The 23,452-nt window shown below is 40.5% G+C and overlaps 1 protein-coding gene across 1 annotated transcript in view; it reads right to left on the bottom strand.

Moving 5' to 3' along the window:
* LOC135713325 (uncharacterized) overlaps positions 1-23,452 on the bottom strand; it is a 161,710-nt gene that overhangs the window by 30,708 nt on the left and 107,550 nt on the right. Inside the window, exon 2 of the mRNA XM_065236429.1 lies at positions 18,511-18,577. The gene's annotated coding sequence lies outside the window, so the exon portion shown is untranslated. The remainder of the gene's footprint in view (positions 1-18,510; positions 18,578-23,452) is intronic.

Here is a 23,452-nt window from a genome sequence, read left to right on the forward strand (position 1 = left end):
AATCAAATCGTTTCAACGATTGTGTTATGGAGTACACGGATAGAAATCTCCTTATACCTTTTGGCAAATTTGTATTGTTGATTATTCATAAAATGTATAAGTCAACTAATAAGCAAACGCCTTGCAAAAAGTTAATGAAGATCATGTGTCAAATGAAATGTATAACCGGTCACACATACCTTTTATGGATTCTTATAGGACCTATGTGGTTTATCTTATGGAATGTATCCAGTATATTATGATCGCTTATGGCCGCCACAATCTGGCTGATTTTCTGGCAGGGAACATAAGATTTGAAGTTTGGGTTGTGTCGTCTGACGTTTAAACGATAAAATTTGAGTGTCAAACGACACAACCCAAACGTCAAATCATATGTTCCCTACCAAAAACTCAGCTAGATTGTGGCGGCCATAATCGCTCGTAAAATGCTGGATAAGACTGGTGTTTTGGCAAAAATGTATAAGTGAAGCACACGAATCAAATAATTGATTTTCGTTTCGTGTATTAAACTTTCTTATTCGTTTTGATCTTTTGAAAAGGGGGAGATGTGGATATACATCTGTCCCAAGGGGTATTCAACTCTACACACCTTAATCTGTGCCTAGTGTTTTAGCTGTCCCATGCGCTATGCTGAACGTGCCGAAGTAGACCGAGGTTTGCCAATCAAGGTGTCAAGTTTGGCAACCCTGAAGCTATAATGACATTTGCGGTTGTGTTTAACTTTTCATTTTCGCAGCGGTAGGTGAAAGAGAAAGCGGAAGTTATCAAACCCATACGGTGTTCAAGCAAACTCGACCGATCCACAAGATTCTGACTCGATTTGAATTATTAATTCCTTTCAGGTGTGCAGAAACGAAGTCGTAACCTGATCGATAGAGGAAGAAATGCCACCGTCATCCTTTGAAATCCTCTACAACTAAAGCAAACAACGAACTCGAACGGACGGGAAGATGATCATGTAATAGGCGAATCCTATGGAAATTAAGCGATCGTTTCATTTATAAATTCAGCAAGGCTTTACAGTTGACCGATCGGAAGACCACCCATCGCACCGGCGCCCTCTTGCGATGAACAAGTTTAACTAGTGAGGTGAATCTCCATGCAAATCAAATAGAGAGTCACCTCACTAGTAACAGAGAGTCAAACGACTCGTAGAATAGGCCTGGCAGAGTCACGGCACATGACGTGACTTTTGTCATCTCACAAGTAACAGAGTCGCACGATTTGCGGAATAGGCCTGAATGACAAGCAATAATATCTAAGGTAACACTCAGGGTAAAACGAGAAAAATTCCATACCGGAAGATCCTCGGCAAAACCGGTATTCGAACCTGGCCGAAAACCCCTGTGATAACATTTTTGGCTTTATTGATTATTCGGTGTTTGGTCATTAAGCCGAAGTACGTTAGTTCGATTCTCATAGAATATCCTGCCCTATCCTTCAGTCCAAATGTTAATTTGATCATCGCATGATGCAGGATATTTTTCCGGCCGTTTTCATTTCGGTTATGGCTTTGTTGAACGTTTTGCGCATCTGTGTCAGGAACATCTCCACTTGTAAGAACTTAACTGCAATGAAAAGCCTTATTTTCAAGGGCTGCTTTGAAGAAAGAATTGAATCTACAGAAGTCTGCTAGACTACCGTTGAACACAGACTTCTTCAACATTTCTTCTACAGCCAGTCACCGTTCAAAAGGGATTCGTCCCTACAGAGATACGTACTGCAAACGTGCATAAACTGACGGTTTGTTTTTGAACTTCATGTACTTACAAACCTGTTTGCACCAATGGCAAACTCAACGATTTCACCGATCGCATTCCAAACCAGATCTTCAAGGCATATGACCAACCCTCGTTGGAGGTAACCCGCTACGGTCGTCTTGACAAAACCACAAACCGTAGGGGTTTTCTCTGCGAATCGAATTATATGGACTGAGTATTGTTAGTTTGATTGGATTCATGCTGCAAAAAATACTTGCAGATTTTCTAAATGAGACATGTCACAATTCACGAACTTATTGGGCTTTACATTGGAGAAAACAAAGGATTCATTCTCAGCAACGATTAACACAACTTCAACATTTGACAGTGATGCCATTTTGTATTATATTTTATGTGTGCTACTTGTTAATGTGCCGAAAAGTGTGCCATGCTAAGTTTCGGCACAGTGTGCAGAGCTTATTTTCCCTTTGATCTGTCCATTTATCTGTGACCTATGCACAACTGCAGTATAACCTCTGATCTGGACACGCGTGTTTTATTTGACCATGACAATTGTCAATAACAAACAGTTATGGAAAATTTCATGCAAATCGGAGACGGTTGAGGAGTCTGTTTTATAATTTAATTTTTTTGCTATTTGGCTTGGAACTGGTCGTCTGTCAAAGAACTGTTGTTGTTTTAAAGAAGGAGTCAACTCACAAAAAAGAGACAAATGGCTTTCGAGTATTTCAGTTAGATTGATCACAGGGGGTAAGTCACTCTGCCACCTTGTGTTTGTGCTTATTGTGTTTCATGTGTGTTTTTGGGTGTCGGAAGGTGTTTCTGGGTGCTTCATCGTATTGACGGAGTTGTCAAAACAGAAAAAATAAATTTACTGGCAACCATATCCTCAATCAAAACATAACGCTGAAAATCACAGACCCCCCTGCGATTCCTTTGCTGTTGTTTGTTTAAAGAAATAGCACAACCGGCGGGAGGATTATTTGGAGCTAAAATGACCGCAGCCCAGAGCACCGGATATCAGAGTAAGACATGGAAAGGACCGCCAGCTATTCCACTGACTTTCTGCGTCAGAATCAGTAATAGAGTTCCATAAGCGTTTCGCAACTGTAGAGATGGAATATTAATCAGCAGCGGCTACCGTTCAGGGTAACTTGTCCGAAAATTAGTTCTTGACACGGGCATTGGTCCTCTCGCTGCAGGAGGAAGGCGAATGGGTACGTGCCACCCGAGAAGAAGGATCAAGCAAAAGGTGCATTTGCAATTAATTGGAGTGGCCGTGTTAGGGCTGCCGTTGGTGAAAACCTAGGATTTCCAATAGAAACTTTTCCGTTGCGTTTCTCTTGGTTTTCTTGCAAGACATCTTTGCCTTTTTTAGCATCCTGATGCCGCTGCTTTCGTGGATCTCAACCGGTTTAGTATTTTATTTTCTTTGGATTAGAGGTTTTCAATCCAGATCAAGAATGTTTTTCTTTCAAGGCAGGACGGTACGACGGTTTTTTTAAAAACAAAATAACAATCGAATGTAAACATTATTTGCAGTGGTGCCAGAATTGATTAAAAAATTGCTTGTCATGTGGCGGAAGGGTGCTTGAAGTTTGTTTCTGTGGGTGTTAGCACAATGTGGCAGAGTGACTTACCCCCTGTTTGATCAATTTCATGTTTTAAAGAAAGAGTCAACTCGAAGAGAGAGAAATTGTTTAAGAGTGTTTCTATTAAATAGTTCAATAGAATTGATCTGTCAAAGAAACCCAACGATAAAGGTACCGAAGAGAAAACGGAAGAAAGAAGAAAGTTGTGGCAAAGGAGAAAGCAAGCAGTAAGCAGTCACCTCTCAGGAAGAAACTAATTTATGACCCTTTTTTAATAATAGATTTAAAAAAATATATTAAACGATTTTGGCAGCTTCGCTTCGTACAGCATGCACCTCGCTCGCTCCACTACCGTCCGGTTGACACGCTCGGCAAGGCCATTCTGCTCGGGGGTGTACTCCGCTGAAGTTTGGTGACGGATTCCTAACTGCTTCAGGAAGTTTTCGAAGCTTCTCTTCTTGAACTCCCAGTCATTATCCGTCCTAAGCACCTTCAACTTCTTGCCACTCTGTCTTTCGACCATGTTATGGAATTCCTTGAACTTGTACAGCACTTCCTCCTGCGATTTAGTGCGAAAGAAGTAGACGAAAATTCTTCAAGTCTTATCGTCGGTTAACGACAAGTAATAACGGGCTCTTGCCAACCGGCTCCAGTTCTTCATTGGCCCGTGAACAAACGTGGTTGAATGGCAATCTCGTTTGCTTCCCGACGGCACAAATTTTGCAGCCTCCGCAGTCCGTGCCATCGTAGTTGACCTCAGTCGCTAGCCCATTTTTGAGTTTCGTCAAACTACCGGAGCTCAGATGTCCCATCCGCTGATGCCACAGCTTCGCCGTTATTCGGGGTGAGCACGCATACGCCTGGGAGCTCTTCTGCTCCAGCTTGTATAACTCATTGGAACGGCCTCCGGTAGCAATAACCTTTTTTTTCCGCTGGGATTCACCACCTCGCCACCAGTCTTTCTGAAAACAACAGTGTGGCCTTGGTCAACTATCTTACCTACTGACAGTAGGTTTACTGCCAGCTCCGGAATCAGCTCGACGTTTAGCACCCTTATCGCATCGGGGTTGCAGGTGGGCTGTAGCTTGGTAGATCCTTCCGCAACGATTTTCATCACGCCCTTGTTCACCGCGTAGATACTACCATTCGCTTCACGTAGGTTCTCCAACAGTTGTTTGTTGTTGGTGACTGTTGTCCGTTGCCGCATCTTGCACTGACAACGCGGTGCAAAAGGCGTCTCCTTTCCGATCCGATCCGCTTCGTTTCGATGGTTCTTGATCCCTGGTCCTGGTTTGACAATTCTTCGCAATGTGACCAAATTTCTCACACCGCCGGCATTTGAATTTTTGTCTTGCAGAAATAAACGCCGGTCCCTTAGCAGGCGCTGACAAATCCGTCTCCTGGAGCAACTTGGTTTTGATGATGTCACCCGTGATTTCGTTTCCCGCATTTTCAAGGCCCATCACCATCGGACGATACTCCTGGGGCAAGCCAGCCAGCAGCAGCATTCCGATCCATTTGTCATCCAACGGGAATCCGATTCCAATTAGCTGATGCGCTCACAACATCCGATACACGTACGGTTCCATTGTACCGCTATTGTTCAAATTCGTCGTGATGAGCTTGTGTAGAAGTGCCCACTGGCATGTCAGTCCCGTGTCTTCGAAGGTATTGGTCAGCTTTTTCCAAACTTCCGCTGTCGTTTTCACCTCCTCGACGTGAATATAATTCACCGGATCGATCAGCAAAATAATTTTACCTCGTGCAATTCTGTCCTTTCGCACATCCACCTCAGGGAAAGTTCCGTCGTCATTCGGGGTAGGCTACACCACGTCTCAAAGGTCTTCCACTTCCAGAAAAGTCTTCACTGCACACTTCCAAGTTCTCCAGTTTTCACGCTCAAACCAACCGCTCAATCGCCGGATGGTTCTGTGTGGCTGCACGCGCTTGAGTTCCCACCGGGTCTCCGGATCCATTTCCTCCAGGGTTCGCTTGAGGATTCTGCATTTTTCTGTCTTACAAAACTATCTGGGCCCATAACCTAATGGGCATCAGAGTAAAAGTAAAAGTAAAACGTGTGTGTTATCTTGAACGGTTAAATCACAAGTAAAAGAATTTATTTTCCCTGCGTAGTAACAGCATGACTGTCTGTTGCTGTTGCTTAGATTTATTTCATCAACAATTAACGACGTTTAAGTCATTGTTAACATTTGACTCATTGGCCCTTTCCACATGTTCGCCTAGAGTTGTCTGAATTTGCATTCACTTTGCTTTATTTTGCTTTAAAATAATCCCAAAGAATAAAGCTGATGCCGGATGTGAATAATTTTGTTCAAAAAAAAAAGCGGTTGAGTTCGATGTGTTAATATTAGTTTTGCAAAATAAAAATCAATCCAAATAATAATAAAAAAAAAAACTAAAAAAAAATTGTCGTCAAAAAACCCGGCCTACTTTAAACCGTGCGGATATGCTGTCACATTTTGCTCCTCTCTCACACACACAGCGTCGAGGGGTGACTCAATACCGATTGCATTGTTGTTTTTTTGCTATTCCACGAAAATCATTAAACTTTTTTCGATCCTCACAAATTCAACTCGCGTTCACTACGGGTAATAAATTAAAAAAAAAAAACGTACCGGAGGAAAAACCCAGCACTTCGCTTCCACACACTCTGTAAGGCCACACGGCGAAGCTTTTAAAACCGAAAAAGCCCCAAACCTGGCACGTTCAAGTCTTCCGATACAAACAAAAAATGATCAACAAAAACAAGAACGCAAACGAAAATACACACACAGCGCAGAACCATTGCACGTTTCAATTTGAGTTCCATGAAATAAAGCTGGGTGGTGGATGATGGTGGTAGGTCTGTTTTTGCTGCAGTTTTGTTTTTGTTACTTTTACTAACCATCAGCGAATAAGAAAGAGATGATAGTGGTAGCAGAGGGAGGGGACTGGGTTTGTCGACGAATGGCGTTTTATTCGGCAAAACAAAACATCAGTCAGTCAGAGTCAGCAGAAAACCCGAAATTGGACACACCGAAATTGAAAATAAAGGAGAAAATTGAAGGTTGACAGTCAGAAGGTGCCGGGCAACACGTGGGTGAAAACATTGAAAATGGAAAGGGAAAAAGTTGTGTGCGCCGAAGACCCGAGAGGGGAGAGAGCAGAGGACTCAAAATTGGTTCTAAAAAAAATAATGAAAAGTCTCATCCGCGAGGAGCGTTCGAATGGTACGTTTTTCCTTTTTGCTAGATCAGCGGAAACTTTTCTGACTGTCATTCTTTGTTTATGTTTTACTGCCGCCGCCGTCATTCGTTGGAGGTCGGTAGCGACGCTTCTTTTGACAGATGCGCAATTGCCTCGGTACGTCGAGCGCTGTCGGTTGGTACTTTCAAACCGTCTAACTAAGTTGGCCATGAAACAAAAAATTATGGACTGACCTCAAGACGACACAAGGCACGCAAAAAAAAAAGACAACAACAAAACATTTGAGAAATTGGGTCCCGTTGAGACTAGACGGACGGACGGACGAAATTTACGTAACCCATCTGGCCAGAGTATAAAATGTTGCACGCACGCGCGATCGCGTACTTACTTTTGAACGTTATTGGAGTAGTTGCCTATACTGCAACTCAACAAAGTAAGCGCGCAATGTACAACGGAGTAATGAAAAAAAAAGAGAGAGAAAAAAATCGGCGTGTAATAAAAATGAATCCATCAAAATGAGTAAACGAAAAAAAAACAGACAAGGGGTGATGCATATAATATGTGACGCTCTAATTGGGGGAGGAAGGGTGTAATATTTTGAGACAAGCAATGCATTAGGTCTAGCAAAAAAACGTGACAAATGGAGGGTTGTGCGGAGGGGGTAAATTTTTCCTCAATTTAGCGTGACATAATTAATGCATGGCCCCCAACGACGGCAAAAAACAGATCAACTGAAAACTGAAAAAAATCCGGCGTCCACTGAGCGACGTTAGGTTAGGTTTGTTCGGGAGGTACAACATTACCTGATGGTGGAAAGTAATGAGAAAGAGGGTCCAAAGCGCAATTATGTTTGTACGCTGCTGATCCAAGTAGGCTTCTCCTCCTAATGTGTGTGGGTGCGGGCGGTGGGTGAATGAGGGGGCAAATGGAATTATTTCGAGAGAAAAAAAAATAATGACTTGATTTACATTCGACACGTTTTTGTGACGTTATTAAAAACTCTTAGCTCTCCGGAGGGTTTTAAGAAATTTGTTTATGTAACGCTGATGATGTTGGTAATTTTTTTTCAAAGACGAACAAAATTAGTTAGTCTAAAAGTGTACAACTAGTGTTATGATAGCTAATAATTCTTGCAATATGATTTAATTGAATTGTATATTAATTTATTTGATAAGGCTCAACCGAATTAACTTAACAGAGCCGAGGATTCATGGTCACTATACAATACATCTTAAAGCTATAGTCAAAAGGTACAACACAATAAACACTTTATCTTCCGCTATCCAAAAGGCCTCCTCCATCAGAACTGGAGCCGCTTCCAGTAGTTTCATTGTATGGCAAATTGTTGTATGCCAACGAGGGTCAGAGCGCGTCCATTGCAGCAATGGACGCAAAACGTGGTCAGCACTCACACACTCATCACGAAACGGTTGCTTTCCAAAGTCGACGACGCATCGACCGAAAGAACTGCTGATGAAGAACAATGAGGAGGACCACACAATGGTTGCTGTCGAGAAAACAGACGATCGCGTAGCACACATCGAGAGTGGCCTGCTTTTGTCGACAGCCGAGTGAACACTGATTTAATTGAATTATCCTTATAGACTTCTTTGAAGTTTGTCTGAATCCCTAAGTTGGAGTGCAAGGATTGAGTAAAGTGTAAGTACTAGTGCAAGAAAAACGTGCACATATACGAGCGTACCCAAGGGGTAATCATCGCATGGCACACTGTGCCGCATGGCACACTTTGACAAAAAGGATACAAATTATATATGAAATGGCATCACCGTTGAGTGTTGACGTTTTGCCAATCGTTACTAAGGTTTACGACTCGGTTGAATTCTATGTTTACTCAAAAATAAAGCTAGTGAGAGAATTTGTTGTCATACATAAAACTGGTCAAACAACGCTTCAATCAAGATTCTAAATACGACAAACGGGTACCTACCGGTGTGTCGAGATTCGTTCAAAAAAATTCTGTAAGTATTCTCTAAATCGTGACTTTCTTCAAACCTAGCAAAACTAGGTCCATCTCTTCTGAATCATAGCAAAAAAAAAAAATCTCAGTGGCTCGTGTTTTCATCTAAAACAGCTACTATTCGGGCCTGACTTTAATCGAGTTTATCCACACCATGGCTGATCAAGGGCATCTAGTCTATACGGCAGTCAAAACGATTGGAACGGGTAACCTCTAGTGAAGATTCGTTTTCGATTGAAAAATGCCCGACGGTTGCGTTTGATGATCAATTTGGAAGGCCACAGAAACAATTTCATCAATATCAAGCAAATAGATCCTAGCAATACGACGGGATGACACAACACCTACACTTAGCTTAAGAGAAGAATAATATGACAATCGGATTTAAATTTGGAACGGTGAGCATCGAGCATCTATAACTTGATGATTCCTCACATTCACAATTGGAAAAGTTCTCCAATACTAACTATGACTCGCGAACATTTCCAACGCAGCTCAAATTCTCGCACATATGCTTTACCCAAAGGTTACCTACAAGACAAGGGGTAATCACTTTACACACATATTTTGCGCCAAGTTTTATCTCAGAAGTCATTGAACCAAGGGGTAGAGCACTCCGCCCACCAATCTTGGGTCATCTTTTTTGTCAGTGTGCCACAAGTGTGCCGCAGGTGTGCTGATTGTGCCGGTCATAGAGCAAGCTGCGATTATTTGTAAAATACTCATCCCGGCAACCCGGTATTTCTCATCCCGGCAACCCGGTATTCAGGATGACGCGGGAAGTGGAGGGTTTGCGAAATTTTGGTACTTTGTCGAGGGTTAGGGTGCTATACTATCTTGGATGATATTTTTTCCGGTAATGTTGGGATTGATTGCGGAGTGTTGCTATGCAATTGATTGCTCTGATTTTTTCATGCTGGGTGGTCGGAATGATTGTACGTGGTCCGGTGCGAAATGATGCACCTACTTCTTCGGACAGGCATTAGGATGTGTGCTGACAATTCGATTTAGGAGAATTCATGGCTAGACTTGGTGGAGATTCACGGTTGTTGTTTGCAAAAATTGGATTGTTTTGTGGCAACATCAATAACAAATGTTGATACATCCACACTGTGCAGGTCCAGAAAACAGTTCAGTGTTGCCAGTAGCTTTAAAGATCAGAAAATTTTAACCGTGGGTGCCAAACAGTGCCAATAACTGTGTCCAGGTGTGCTAAAGTTTGTTTTTGACACTCTGTACGGAGTGGCCAACCCCTTGCTACTAGAGGCTTTATTCCAGAATACTTTTGAACTAAACAGTTTGGGTCTTCTGGGATGCAAATTTTCACATTTTCTCCTGCCTTCTTCCTTGGATTCTTCTTGCCAGTCATTAATCTAAACTGGTATGAACTTTGATTGAATATCTATAGAATTTTGAAAGATTATTATTATTATTTATCTTTATTAGGGAGGCTTTCAACCTTGGGCTGGTTCGCCTCCAGATTATTTTGAAAGAATTCTCAGTACTGCTGGAGGATATCAATAAGTATTATTCCCAAGGCGAGATGTTTCATAGTTTTCATCGGTGGTACATTGCAGTAGGAACCACAACTGCATCAGACCGTAGCTTGAACGGTTGCTGGTGTGTAATTACGAGGTGGGAGAAGGCAATCAGCGATAGGCTTGGATGATATCTTTGAGGACACGCACTTCTAAGTTGATCAGATGATTTGAAACTGGTTCGACGACGTTGCACCTAGGATGGGATTGAACGCTCGTTCGTTCGAGTTCTGGCTTTACTCTAGCCGGGGAGAATTTAATAGGCAGGAAATTCATTCATCGTCGATCATCTGCAAAGATTCAACAGTTCAAAGGGACATCGAGTTGAATTTGATTGGAACCCCGTATAGCCAACAATCAATACGAAACTAACGATTTTAAATTGGCTCACTACTTGACCTGACTATTGGTCCCAAGCAAATCGATTAACGGTCCCCTATTCTAGTATAAATTCCAGTACTACACTATTTTTGTTTTGATTCGCTATGAAAGTTTGACAGATAAAATTAGGGGTTCGTTGATTTTCCTATGTTTCGAGGGGTGCATCGATTAGCTTGGGACCGAAGATAGTACCAGAGCTGAGCCAAAAAGTTGAGCTCGTTTCTTCGGGACCTTCTAGTCTTAAGCTTCTAGCGCCTCTTCCACCTCCCGATCCGCTAACGTTCTAATAAAAATGAAGGTGAATGCATGCCATAGTCCATACGAGAAATAGAAAATGTAAACACAATCACAAAAGTCACAACTTTCAGGGTTGCTAAACTCGTGGAATAGGCACACTTTGATTGGTCTTTATAGGCACGTTCGGCAGAGCGCATGGCACAGCATTCAGATCAAGGGGTGGTCACTCTAAACACTTATTTTGCACCAATTTTTTTCTCAGTGTGTCTCACGTGTGTCGCAGCTGTGCTGCCGAGAGTGTTATCAGACTGATTTTTTGTTTGTGTAATGGTATGTTTGGCAACCCGGTTAATTTGACAGTTCACATGTTTTGCTTTGAAAATACTAATAAGCAACGACCTCGGCCACCGAATCGAAGCTTCGACCGAGAACGTTCTACGGGAAAGCACTTCCAATTTCCAACAAAACGATAACTTCTACTGGATTGGAGTATGATGAGGGCTCGGATGAACCACAGGTGACGGTGGTAAGTTGCATCATCAGAGGAAACTGGTCCAGATGCTCTTCAGATTCTGATGAACGCTTCCGAGAGGAGTTTCTCAGTCAAAGATGCGTCGCCTGAGTTCTAGTGGGAGTTTCAACCGGAATCAGAGTTCCCTGGTGGATGTGGGGTTTAATATGTCCACACGGTACAACGATCGGACAAATGGAGAGAAGTATGATGTGTCTGGCGAAAAGCAGTGCCAGAGAACACCTGTAAAAGCTGGGGCGCTGTCAATGGTAGGAAAGCAAACACCGGTGAAGATTCTGCCTCCGAACATGGTCCGAGTGATCATCGATGTCAGTTACGATGATGAATGAATCATGGAACTGAATGTCGGTTGGCTGATCAACGAAGTGGTGAAGCGTTACGGAATCAAACATGGTAAACGACCACTGATAAAACTACTACGGCCAGATGGTAGCCTTTGTATGAATACCGATCCCCTTACGACCTTCTGTGCGGATTCCATAATCAATTTGTATCTCATAGAAGCGAAAAGCTGCGTTTGGATCAGTTCTACGAGGATTGTTGCAAACATCGCGATGTTGAAATGTTTACCGAACTGCTCCAATCACTGGACACCATTTTACACTTCGAGGGGACTTCTTCTCCGCCAAGCCTATAAATAATCTATTTCAAGCGCTGGGTTACCAGGGTCGTGTCCGAGAGATCCTTCAACCATCTCACCGGCGTAGACTTTCAGGAGCTCACCTTCAAGTCCAACAACTGACCAATCAACATCTTACAATTCCACTGAACCTCCTTTGGCTGTGATTTCAGCTCTGTCACGAATCTCCCCGCCCCAAATCGATCTACCAACGTCTTCAACGTTCCCTTCATTTCCTCCTTCAGGGTCTCACTCTCCCCACTAATAACATTCCGAATCGGAATTATGACCAGTAGTAGTCCCTTCAGCTTCATGGTCATCTTTTCAATCAGCTTCCGGAACGATGCCACCCCCTTCCCAACTTCGATAACACTGTTCTAATACACCAAAGTCTTCCGCACCTTGAACAGTTCGATCGTCTTGAGTGGAGGTTCTCCAAACTCGAAGTCGAACACCATCCGGAAGAATTCCAGTATGACCCCCCGATTACAGTTGTACTTGGCAACGGTCATCGCCTTGATGATCTCGCTCATCCCACAAGCATACTACGTTGACTGTTGACTTGTTATTAGCTAATGTTTTGAAAATATAAGGAATCCATGGCAGAACTTCACCGGAAATTATCGGTTGAAGTTATGAATCCAAACATTTGATTGTGTCAACAACAATGATTAACATTTTGACACTTGCACAGAGCAGGCGTATCATGAAAATTTCGAACCATGGGTGTCAATGAAAGTGCCCATCTGTGTTTTGGGCACACTGTGCGGAGTGACCAACCCCTTGAATCAGACACTCTTTTGCATTCCGACAAACGTCCGAGAAGTCTATTCACCTAGTAGAATTATTATTCGTTTGTTATGCATTGGAAGGGTGTGATAATCAGTTGAGATTCAACGGGATCCTATTCGGAATTCAACGAAAATCCAGAACTCCAGGATTTGAAAGAATCCCAATCGGGATTCAACAGAGATTCAGAGAGATACAAGGGAATCCCGGTCAATATTAAAGGAAAATCCAGTTGAAATTCAAGAGATTCAGGATTCAAGGGATTCCCAGTCGTAAATCAATTACTTAGTCGAAAATTAACGGAATCTTCGTCTAGATTTTACAGAAACCTAATTCATGAGATTTTCAGGCGGGATTCAAGCGAAGATCAGTCGAGATTTAAGAGAATCCCGATTCAGAGGAATCCCAATCGGAATGCATCGGTATCCTTGTCGATTCAACGAAATCCTAAGTAGTCGTGATTAAATGGAATCTTAGACGAGATTCAACAAGATTCATGAGAATCCCAGTTAGAATTCAATTAAGATTCAGGAATCCTAGTCGCGATTTAATGGATTAAAATTTCCCTTGAATCCGAGGGAGTTAGCGAAAACTTAAAAGTGGCCTAATCAACTGTCACCAACGTAATAAAAGTGTTCGGAGAACGTTTGTCAGCACCCAAGAAGCCTGGATCGGGGGGAAATCGAAAGCCGGAAGCCGCAGTGACGACAAAAAGAGTGGCATCCGGTTTCAAGCGGAACTCCAACCTCTCCGTCCGAGATGTCGCAAACAAGCCGGGAGTGTCGTCTACAACCGTGCATCGAGCTAAACAACGAGCCGGACTGTCGACTTATAAGACTCCAAATCGCGGGTTTTCGCTTAAGGTCCGTTTAGACTATCTGATTTCTTGGTCTGATTTCGACCGCCGCCATAATGAAAAATCTACTCGATATTACTTTCGACACACTTTTTCGAACCCCCCTGTTTGTTGGTGTTCACACTGCTTGCGCATGTCGAAAGAACTGTCAATTTAGATTTCAAACCAAAACTGTATCAGGAATCAAAAGTATTGTCCATAATGAACTATCGGAAAATTGCTCTAGCTTCGGCAGGCGTATTTGCTTTTATTATTTTAAATAAAATGAGAAGGAGAAGGTGAACTTTGTGGAGTAGGAAGTGGTTGCTCTGGAGGAACACTACCAGGGATCTGGCTCATCTTGTCTTTCAAGAACTGCGATATGAAGGCGAAAAAGGATTTCAAAACTTTGCAAGGATGTCGATACCAACTTTCCACAAGCTAGTGGGAAAAGTTCTCGATAGATCTACATGATTGCTTGAGTTCTGAACATTCCTGTTATGAACTCAATTCTGCATATTTCTCTGAAAACCTTCGGAGGTCCCTGAAGTTTTGTTTCTGTTCCCTGGTAAAATATATTTGAAGATCAACAAACTTTCCTGAAGATCTACAAATTTCTCGGTAGTCCTGCAGATTTCTTTGAAGTTCTGTGTGTTCCTCAGAAGTTCTGCAAATTTCTCTAAAAATCTACAAAGTTCCTGATTGTATGCAGATTTAAGATCCTTAAATATCAACAATTATCTCTGATGTTCACTAAATTTCTAATAATCTACGAACTTCTCGAAAGTTCTGTTCTGTTCTTATCTGTTGATTTTCATGATTCAATGAATATTTGCAAATATCTCTGAACATCTACACAATTCCCTAAAGAATAAAAAATTATCTGGAAATTTTAGAGCTTCCCGGAAGTTTAAGGAAGTTCTCAGAAGATCTACTAATTTTTCTGAAGTTGTGAAAATATCGTTAAAGATCAGCGGTCTTCCCTGGAGTTCTGTAAATTTCTCTTAAAATCCGAGAAACTCAATCAAATTCTGAAAAACTATTTACAGATCTGCAGATTTTCCAGTAGATTTACGATCTACCCTCTGAACTTTTCTGAAGTTTCTAAAATTTCATTAAAATTCTGTTAAATTTTCTGAAGTACTGTATATCTGCTCTAAAGATTTAAGAACTGTCTTGAAGTTCAATAAATTTCTCAGTATATCTTGGAGCTTCTCTTAAGTTTTTTAAATTAATTTGTAGATTCTTGGACTTCCATAAATTTCTGCAGATTTATCTGAAATTTTTTGAAATTCCCCAAAGCTCTACAAATTATCTGAACATATTTGAACTTCGCTGAAGTTTTAAAAGCTTCTCTGAAGATTCACCAATTTCTCTGAAGTTATGTAAATACTTCTAAAGATCGGCGAGCTTTCTCGAAGTTCTGTGAGTTTTGCTGAAGTTATGCAATTTTTTTTCTAAAAACTGTTCTTCAGATCTATTTATTTCCAACTTCCATGGAGTTCTGCAAAATCGTGGACTTTAGTACATGGCTTTGATTTGTTTTTGGAATTAAAGTATTTTTCTGAAATTTTATGAATTTTTCTAAAGATCTTTAAAGTTGTTTGAAGCTCCGTAGTTCTATTCTCAAGTTCTACAGATTACCTTGAAGCTCAATAAATTTCTCAGAAGATCTGAAAACTTCTCTGAAGTTTTGTAAATTCCTCTGTAGGCTCTCGGGCTACCCTGAAGACCTGAAAGTTTCTCTGAAGATCTTCGAAATTACCTAAAGTTCTCAAAATGTATCTTAAAACATATGAGGTTCCTTGAAGTTTTAAATATTTCTCTCAAGATTTACAAGTTTCCCTAAAATCGTATAAATATTTTTTTTTAAATCGCAAAAGTTGAAGTTCTGCAAATTTCACTGAAAATCTATTAAAATTTGAGATTTTAAAAATGTATCAGGAAATCTGCACACTTTCTTGGAGGCCTTTAAATTGACTACGACCATTCCTGTGATTTTTTTCAGAAGATCTGTAATTTTTTTTCAAAGTTCTGCAGCTTTGTTTTGAATATCTACGAACTTTTCTGATGTTCAATAATTGTTCAGTAGATCTTCAAACTTCTGTGATATTCTTTACATTTTACTGTAGATTTTTGGACTTGTCTGAAGTTCTGAGAATTTCTTTAAATTTCTGTAAAATTTTCGGAAGTTTTTTAGTTCTGTTCTCAAGATCTACAAACTACCCTGAAGCTCAACAAATCTCTTAGTACATCTCCGAACCTATCTGAAGCTCAAAAAAAAAAATCTTTGTAAGCTCTCAGACCTACTGTCTGGCATGCTTATTCTTATATAAGACATGTTGTTTTGTTGACCTTGCCATGAACAAATCCGGAGTGATTTGAGATTTGGGCGTAATTGCATTTGTAAACAAACACGTCAATCGCCCGTTCCTCGCGAATGAAATTACGGCATATTTCGGCAATTACACTGGAAAATAAAACTAAGTCAAATCATACACAGGACAATACTGAATAGTGAAATCGGTTTACCTTGCTGCTGGATGCCATCAAAATACAAATCAAGCGTTCTTTAGAAGTTCAAATCCGTGAAATTTTAGACAAAATTTTCTCCTCACTTGCGGCTATTTTTCTGAATGAGTCGAATAAAAATTAAACAAACCTTTTTCGTTCGACAAATCAAACGTCAAATCTAATCATCATGTCGAAAAAGTGTGAACGCATCCGAACATTGCATCTGACAAAATTATCGAGCAGTCCGCTCGAATCAGACCAAGAAATCAGATAGTCTAAATGGATTAATTAATTAATTTAGCTTTATTTAGGAGGCTTTCAGCCTTAGGCTGGTTCGCCTCCACAATCTAAATGGACCTTTAGGCCGTTCGCAATGCTGAGTTTCAAAATTGTTTTGAACTACTCGACAATTCTATAGTTTGAAGCTGTCAAAAATAAAACTTCAACACGATCAGCGCAACGCACAGTTCTAAAAGATGTTTGTAATCATCAAGTTCCATAAACTTTACTGTTCTCTATGAAGTACTCCGTTTTTTGTTTGTGAAGCTCTTCGAAGCATCTTTAAACACATCCAAAGAAATTTGAAACAGAGTTCCATTCGTGTTTCAAACTCGCTCAGAAATAAAACAGAATAGTCGAGCAGTTGTAAAATAGTGCTCGAATAATGAAACTGCAACTCAGCGTTGCGAGAGGTGCGCTTCTGTTCTGAGAAAAAAGTTGGCGCAAAACAAGTGTGTAGAGTGACTTGGTTTGACGTTCAAATCCCACTGAATGGTTGATGCAAACGATGGAAAATAAATGCATTTTTTTTTAAATAAAATGGATGGGCATTCTAAAAGTGAGACGCCCCTAGCTACATGGCCACCGGATGTTCCGGATGGCGGATCCGATGGCTTCAATTGATTTACTCAGAATACTAAACTCATGCCAGTAAAAAGAAAAACCGATGCATAAGTGACGATTTTGAGAATATTTTGCCATTTTTTACTTCTGGCCAATTACGTAAGCCGGATGTTCCGGATACCAGTTCCGGTGGCCACAATCGAGCTTTTCATCATACTGAGCATGCGACACAGCAAAACACATCAAGTTAATGTCAGATTTTCGAATATTTTGACATTTTTTTTTAAATAAATCATGAGGAGTGATCCACACCGAATGTTCCGGATACCGGTTCCGGTGGCCACAATCGATTTTCTTACAATGCTGAGCGTGCGACACATCAAAATACATCACATTTATGCGTATGACACGATTCTGCGAATGTTGTACCCTTTTTCTGATTTCATGGCCAGTGACTTCTAGCGAATAATAATTTCTCATGAATTCCAAAACAAGGACCATTCAAAATTTCATACATATTGCTACCTAGCTACACCCAACGAATCCTTCCATCCTTCCATTCTGGGAACGAGAGGAAAATTTCGCCTGTCAAAGGAAAAATCCCAGGATTTCCATTTTCTTTCCTCGTTGGGCTCTTCCTCCCTATTTTGTATAACCATATTTTCCCGATTTAAGAAAAAAAAAAAAAAACGGACGATCGGATTTTTTTTTCGAAAAAGCAAATTTATTTTCCACAGCTTATATACTTTTGCTACCCTACTTGCTGGTCATGAAGACGGGCCGAGGAAAAAAGCGGGTCGTTCTGGAAATTTTATATTTTCCCCGTAAAAAAAAAGCTACTGCTGCTGCTGCCACGCTCGATTTAGGATCTGAGGGAGGGGAGAATTTCCGAGGCTTCCAGGAGGCGCTGAGGGCGGCCGAGGGTGGGTATGCGTTTTTTTGCGCCACAATCTTGAACGACTGGTAACATTTTCCACTTTTATTTTACTTTTATTTCATTTCGCTCGCTCTCGCTTCGAATTTCTTTTTTGCTGCCGACAGAGAGGCGAAAAATTTCCATTCGCAAGAATGTACCAAAACGTTGCATGCAGGGCAACATAATGGCGTGCCTTTCGTCGAATTGGAGGATTTATTGAATTGAAACAAAAACTTCCCTGGAACTCAATGACGACGACGAAAGGGGGGGTAGCTGGAATGTGACGTACTTTGAAGAAAAAATTGACCTTTAATCAGCCATAAAATTAAAAGGGAAGTTTCAACAAAGTCTAGGAGACGGGTGTTTTTTTTCGAAATTTTAATCGAAAAAAAGAAGAAGGGTCCACTTGAAAGCATCTATCCTAGCAGCTCTGAAAAGGCGTTTTTTTGTTTTGTTTCGGGCAATCGAACGGCGATGAGGGATGAGTCAGCGAAACTCCGGCAGCCGTTGGCGGGCTCAAATTGCCGAGAAGTAATGAAAAACCGAGTACGATGGATGGAAAGGTCGAGGAGGAAAAAAATTTCATCAAATTTGAGACACACACAAAAACCGATCGGGTCCGTATGACGCATCCGAATTCTCGCCGCACATCATCGGTTAGCGGGCTGGAGAGGAGGGGCAATTTGGGTTTTTGAATTGGGCTTTGTCCAACTCTGCCAGGGGTCAGCCGAAAATTCTAACGAATTTCCACTTGGAATGTCGTCTTTTTCAGGGTCAGATGAATTTATCAAAAAATAAACATACTTACCACCTAAATCATATGAAGGCGTTAGAAAGTGACTCTTCCAATTAGAGCGCCATGGATTTGAATGGATCTGAAACAAGAAGAAAACATGATTAAATTCATTTGTCGACACATAATTAAGAAGGGTTTTCTGGTAAATCAACAAAAGCCAGTGACGCAAATGCAATCAATTTTCTTTCCCATCCATTCCCAGTCACCATCACAACAACATCAGCAGGCGAATCGAAAAGTGAAGGAGGAAAACAGACACAAAGAGACACACGATGGTCATCACCATGATCATCAGCATCACCATCATCATCATCATCGGCGCGCGAAGTGAAAGATCTGACGAAAAAGAAAGAGGTAATACAAACGCTTTTGAAAACGAATCGATGCTGTTGGGAGGATGATATAGGGACGAATGGGAAGAACTATGGTATGGGTGAGGCGGCGAGAGAGAGAGGGAGATAAAATTTGTTTTTGCTGCGATCAAGCCGCGGAGAGAAAAAGCTCGTTTAAAGATAATTGAACTTTTTACTATCTTCTCTTCGTCGTTTGAACACACTCCAGAACAGGAATTTCAAACTTTCTTGCGTCAAGGTTGGGAAGTTGTCTAAAATTGTCATAGAAAATAAATCTTCTTATCAAGCGAAATGGCGAAAATATTGAAAACTTTCCAACAAATGACAAAACAATAACAATTCATAAAACAAAGTCAATAAACGGATGCAAAATTTGAAATTTTCGCCCCACAGTATTCAAACGGTTTCAGATTAGCCTCCGAAAGTTTTAACTCATTTGATAAGAAACTGACTTGGCACAAAGCATTTGAAGTTTATATGGAAATTACTATGGGAAAACAAAACTTTTTGTTCATTGTCTTATAGTCTTTTTATACATTGTACTATTGCTATAAAAATGGGAATTTCTATCAGCTACAACTTTGCAGAACAAAGTTTTTCAGCCAAACGTCATATTAAATAGTTATTAATTGTTTGAGAGATTGACAATCTTATGGTAAGATTAAGCAACTGTATTGTGGGCAACACTGTATTCTGTAGTGTGACATAGTACCCATGATTTTGGTCCTCTATTCTACGCGCCATAAACCCCAATGTTGCCTGCTGAACAGTTGATTGAGCATAATCATAAAACTTCAGTGACTTGAATCATTAAAAATTTTTGTTCCTTACATTTGATCGTAAACTTCAACGAAGTTGTAGCTGAAAAAAAATTCAACAAGCTCAGCTATCATTTTCTAAAGTAGAGTGAACTGGTGAATTTTGAGATAGATATGAACCGAAATTATGGTTCCTTCATAGTAATTCCCATATAAACTTCAAATGGCTTGTGCCAAGTCAGTTTCTCACTAAATGAGTTCAAATTTTGGGAGGCTAATCAGGGTTCAATTTGGAACCGTTTGAGAGACCGTGGCGCGGAAATTTCAAATTTTTCATCAGTCTAGTGACCACCCGCTTAATAATAAACTTATTGTACATATTTTAGAAAAAAAAACTGTTGCAGTTGTAAATGCTTGAAGCCTACTTCAACTATCCATTTAATTTAAGTCTAACAAATTACTTTTCTCTAGAGCAAATCTCGCGTATCATTTGAAAAGGGCCTATCATCGTTGATCGATACTCTTCATCGACTTTCTCTTTAGCTTAGCACGGCAACATAAACGAATTTCTCGCTAGGCTCGCAGCACAGTTCGACAGAAGATGATGTTAGCTTGCGTCGGAAACAACACACTCAATGGGAAATGCATTTGCAGTCGGGTTATTCGCGAAAGAGAAAATCGATGAAGAGAATCGATCAACAATGATAGGCCCTTTTCTCGTGTTGCACGAGAAATATTCGAAAAATGTTAGACCAATTAAACTTATTAATATTAAAGATTTTCTTAACAAAATATTACTTACAGGGGTTGTGAGAAATATAGGGTACTAGCAAAATTTTGTCCAAATTTGGACTGTTGCAACTTCGTTAAATATTGTTCGATTTTCAATCTTCAAGAACCATTCGACTGGAAAACTAATCAAGTTTTATGGTGGGGCAATGGAAGTGACCATGGTTACCGGATACCGGAGATATTTCGGGTTTCCTGAGGGCATGTCTAAATTGCTAAATTTGTGAAGTCCATAGAAAGCCTACTGATGAAAAACCATGAAGAAAGAGGTGTTGTACGGCATGTTTTGGTGTAATAATGCAATTGTCCTCTACTACAGGTTCCCCCGGGGGTACTTCGGTGGTTCCGGAAGTGGCCAATGTGGTCAATGATCCATTCCAAGTCTATAGAAAGCCTACTGATGAAAAACCATGAAGAAAGAGGTGTCGCATGGCATGTTTTGGTGTAAAAATGAAATTGTACCCTACTTCAGGTTCCCCGGGGGTACTTCGGTGGTTCCCGAAGTGGCCAATGTGGTCAATAATCCATTTAAAGTCTTTAGAAATCCTACTGATGAAAAACCATGAAGAAAGAGGTGTCACACGGCAGGATTATTGAAAAAAAATAATTTGTTCCCTACTACAGGTTCCCCCGAGGGCACTCCGGTGGTTTCGGAAGTGGCCAATGTAGTCAATGATTCATTCAAAGTCTATGAAAAGCCTATTGGTAAAAAACCATGAAGAAAGAGGTGTCCAACGGCATGTTTTGGTGTAAAAATGAATTTGTCCCCTACTACAGGTTCCCCGGGGGCACGCCGGTGGCTCCGGAAGTAGCCAATGTGGTCAATACTCCATTTAAAGTCTATAGAAAGCCTATTGGTAAAAAACCATGAAGAAAGAGGTGTCACATGGCACACACCAAAAAATTCTGAATTTTACTGGCGATGTAAACATCCATGCATGCAAACATTCATACATGTAATCTTTCTTTTCACTTAAACTAGCAGCTTGCAAGAAATGTTGCAAATAAAAGTGAACCGTTGCATACAATATATGGAATATTGCATGACATGTCTCATAAATTTACACGATCTATAATCTAAACTTGTATGATATATGACGCTCCATTTATGTGAATCATAGTAACGGAAATTTACACTACTTTTTTTGCTGTGCATGTTTTGGTGTAAAAATGCAATTTTCCCCTACTGCAGGTGCCTACGGGGGTACTCCAGTGGTTCTGGAAGTGGTCAATGTGGTCAATGATCCATTCAAAGTCTATAGAAAGCCTACTGATGAAAAACTATGAAGAAAGAGGTGTCGCATGGCATATTTGGGTGTAAAAATGAAATTGTACCCTACTTCAGGTTCCCCGGGGGTACTTCGGTGGTTCCCGAAGTCGCCAATGTGGTCAATAATCCATTTAAAGTCTTTATAAACCCTACTGATGAAAAACCATGAAGAAAGAGGTGTCGCACGGCATGTTTTGGTGTAAAAATGAATTTGTCCCCTACTACAGGTTCCCCCGAGGGCACTCCGGTGGTTTCGGAAGTGGCCAATGTGGTCAATGCTCCAGTTAAAGTCTATAGACAGCCTATTGGTAAAAAACCATGAAGAAAGATGTGTCATATGGCATGTTTTTGAGTGAATGAAAGAACTGACCGCACTCAGAACCCTCCCTCAGGACCGATTCCAGGGAAATGGCCATATCTCGGTTGATTCTGAGCCGATTTTAGCTCTTGGTACGTCATTTGCTTTGGAAATGGTTCTATTTTTGGCGTATGAACAAAAAACACAGATTAGTAACGGACACTCTGAGAAAAACTCATCACAAATTTAGCAATTTAGACATGCCCTCAGAAAACCCGGAATATCTCCGGTATCCGGTAACCATGGTCACTTCCATTGTCCCACCATAAAACTTGATTAGTTTTCCAGTCGAATGGTTCTTGAAGATTAAAAATCGAACAATATTCAACGAAGTTACAACAGTCCAAAGTTGGACAAAATTTCTCACAACCCCTGTAAGTATATTTCAAATTAAATTCTTCAATTTTGCAGTATTCCTTCCTATGACTGTATCATATCCATATTAAATCGCGTTTCGAAACAGCTGCTTTGGTAAAAAATCAGTCAAGACTGAAATAATATAACCCTAACTAGGCAATACTTCTTAAAATTTAATTTATGCTACAGAAAATAAGTATATTTCCATCGACCTTTTGTCCTTCGACCTAATGACAAAAGGTCCTGCAACCCCTCTCTTAAAATGAAATCAAAACGCGGATTAATCAAACAGCTACAACAAATGATGAATCCATCATACATCAGAATATTTCCTTTCAATTGAAAAAAAAAGCATTGGTATAAGTCTCTTCACGAACATTTGGACTCTTCTTCGTTTAATGCTAAGGGTGCATCACATTTACATCCCAAGTTTTGATGGTCGAAATATCTCACGCGAATCAATCTACGAAAAACATTGGTTCATCTCTTGCAGGAAATTTTGAAAATCTTCATCAATCTTCTTTCTATCTACTAAGCGTGTGGACATCTCACAACATTTCCTACATTTTAGAAAAAAAGTGGCCCGCCTCAGTTTAATGGGATGAGCATGATCATTAGAGTGGGTCATCGTTTAATGGAAAAACGCAAACTTTACCTCACCAATCGAGAACAACCCTTTTTTGGTTCCATTTGGAGTCCCAAGCAACTGTGCAAAATTTGGGGACGATTGGTTTTAACTCGGCTTTCCGCATTGCGTTTGAAATTTGTATGGAAATTAGTATGGGAAAACCAACTTTTTTGCTTTTTTAACCCTAGAGACTACAATTTTGCATGAACCATGCAACTAAGTATGTACAAATATAGTCCAGGAAGTGCCTAACAACTTTGCCAAAAAAAAATTACGGTGTTATAATGTATCCAATAAAAGTTATAACTATTCAAATAGGGTAAATGTCGGCTTCGGCACCCTTTGACTGTTTTCGGCAATCAAAATTTAAACGTTAATTTCACTATGTTTTACCATCAACACACTTCCCTGAATGTATCCAAATGATTCTTTAGTCTTTCA

The sequence above is a fragment of the Ochlerotatus camptorhynchus genome, unplaced genomic scaffold, assembly GCF_037179485.1.
Source record: "Ochlerotatus camptorhynchus isolate MF236.1 unplaced genomic scaffold, CSIRO-AGI_Acam_v1.1 ptg000550l, whole genome shotgun sequence".
NCBI classification, from domain to species: Eukaryota; Metazoa; Arthropoda; class Insecta; order Diptera; family Culicidae; genus Ochlerotatus; species Ochlerotatus camptorhynchus.